This window comes from Protobothrops mucrosquamatus, unplaced genomic scaffold (genome assembly GCF_001527695.2).
Source record: "Protobothrops mucrosquamatus isolate PMUCROS unplaced genomic scaffold, P.Mucros_1.0 scaffold3542, whole genome shotgun sequence".
In the NCBI taxonomy this organism is placed as follows: Eukaryota; Metazoa; Chordata; class Lepidosauria; order Squamata; family Viperidae; genus Protobothrops; species Protobothrops mucrosquamatus.
Genome location: NW_015389510.1, coordinates 30405 through 32399, shown reverse-complemented (window position 1 = coordinate 32399; position 1995 = coordinate 30405). Strand labels below are relative to the sequence as shown.

Sequence of the window (1995 nt, the reverse complement as noted above, 5' to 3'; positions counted from 1 at the left end):
CAGAGAAGAGCAACAAAGAGGATTAGGGGACTGGAGGCTAAAACATACAAGGAACGGTTACTGGAATTGGGTATGTCTAGTTTAATGAAAAGAAGGTGACATGATAGTAGTGTTCCAATATCTCAGGGGCTGCCACAAAGAAGAGGGGGTCAGGATCCAAAAGGGGTGTCAAGCTATTCCCCAAGGCACCTGAAGGCAGGACAAGAAGCAATGGGTGGAAACTAAACGAGAGAAGCAATCTGGAATTAAGGAGAAATTTCCTAAAAACAGTGGAAAGGCTTTCCACCAGAAGTTGTGGATGCTCCATCACTGGAGGTTTTAAAGAAGAGATTGTAGAGCAGTGGTTCTCAACCTGTGGGTCGGGACCCCATTTGGGATCGATCGACCATTTCATGGGGGTCGCCAAGCAAGGCTGTCCGCCATTTTTTTTGTCCATTTTTTTTTTCCTCCATTTTTTTCCCCTTTTCCGGAGGGGGCCTTACCTCCCTTGGGCTGGGCCAGCTGGTGGTCGGCCTGCTCCATCTCTGCCGCTTGCCAGCTACGCCTCGGCCAGTGCAGGGGGCGGAACCACGCATGCACGGCGCTCCCGGGCAGGGAAAGTCCTCGACTTATGACAGGTTGGGTAGTCCTCGACTTATGACTGGTTTAGTCCTCGACTTACGACCGGTTGGGGTCGCGGCATTAAAAAGATTGAGAACCACTGTTGTAGAGTCATTTGTCGAAAACGGTATACGTTAGGTTTTCTCCTCTTGCAGGGGGTTGGACTAGAAGACCTCCAAGGTCCCTCCCAACTCTGTTATTCTGTATTACAATATTATTATTATTCTGCCTGGGGGGATTTTAACTGCTGTCTGCCAGCAGATGGCAGTGTGGCTCCATCAAACTGAATCCAGCTTGGCTTTAATAATTCCAGGTTAAGGCCAGCCTCTCCTTCTCTAACCAGATAGTCCCCCACTTATGACAGGTCACTTAATGGCCGAAGTTACAACAGACCGACTTGGAGGCTGGTTACAACCCGATTCTGAAGTTCTGGCGGTCGCCCCACCTAACTTTGGGAGCATGACTGCTTGTAGCTTTTTGCGGCCATTTGGCGTATTTTGTGATAGTTTCACCCAGGAGTAGACAAACTTGGCTCTTTTATGACTCGTGGACTTCAACTCCCAGAATTCCTGAGCCAGCCATGCTGAGGGAAAAGGAGAGGTTTCCATGCTGAGCCATGCTGGCTCAGGAATTCTGGGAGTTGAAGTCCATAAGTCATGAAGGGGCCATAGTTCCTCCATGCTGGCTCAGGAATTCTGGGAGTTGAAGTCCACGAGTCATGAAGGGGCCATAGTTCCCCCATGCTGGCTCAGGAACTCTGGGAGTTGAAGTCCACGAGTCATGATGGGGGCCATAATTCCCCCATGCTGGCTCAGGAATTCTGGGAGTTGAAGTCCACCAGTCATAAAAGAGCCAAGGTTGCCTACTCCTGGTTTTACCCAAATCTGGCACTTTGCTTAATGACCGTGGCATTTTTTTTTAACGACGGCTGAAATCAACCTATCCTTTTTACAACTGTCATGTCTCATGACTGCAATAGGCAGGTTCCATTATGGTCGGAAGTCAAGGACTACCTGGCAGGAATTCCGATTTGGGAGCTCCCCATGATGCAGTTCCCAAAAGCTCCGTACAAGTGATCCCCAACTTACGACCACAATGGAGCTCCAAATTTCTGTCGCTAAAGGAGACAGTTGGTGAGTTTTGCCCCAATTTACGACCTTTCTTGGCACCGTTGTTAAGTGAACCACTTCAGGTGTTAAGTTAGTAACCTGGTTAAGCGACTCTGGCTTCCTCATCCGATTTGTCAGAAGGTCGTAAAATGTGATCCCGTGACCCCAGGATGCTGCGACGGTCATAAATGTGAGTCAGTTGCCAAGGGTCTGAATTTTGACCACGTGACCGCAGGGATGCTGCAATATTCGTAAGTGTGGAAAACAGTCAGAAGTCACTTTCATC

The 1995-nt window shown here is 49.0% G+C and overlaps 1 protein-coding gene across 1 annotated transcript in view; it reads left to right on the top strand.

The window, feature by feature from the left end:
* Nucleotides 1-1995, top strand: part of LOC107297815 (transient receptor potential cation channel subfamily V member 2-like) — a gene marked incomplete at its 5' end in the record, with an annotated part of 29417 nt that overhangs the window by 26367 nt on the left and 1055 nt on the right. The window lies entirely within an intron of this gene.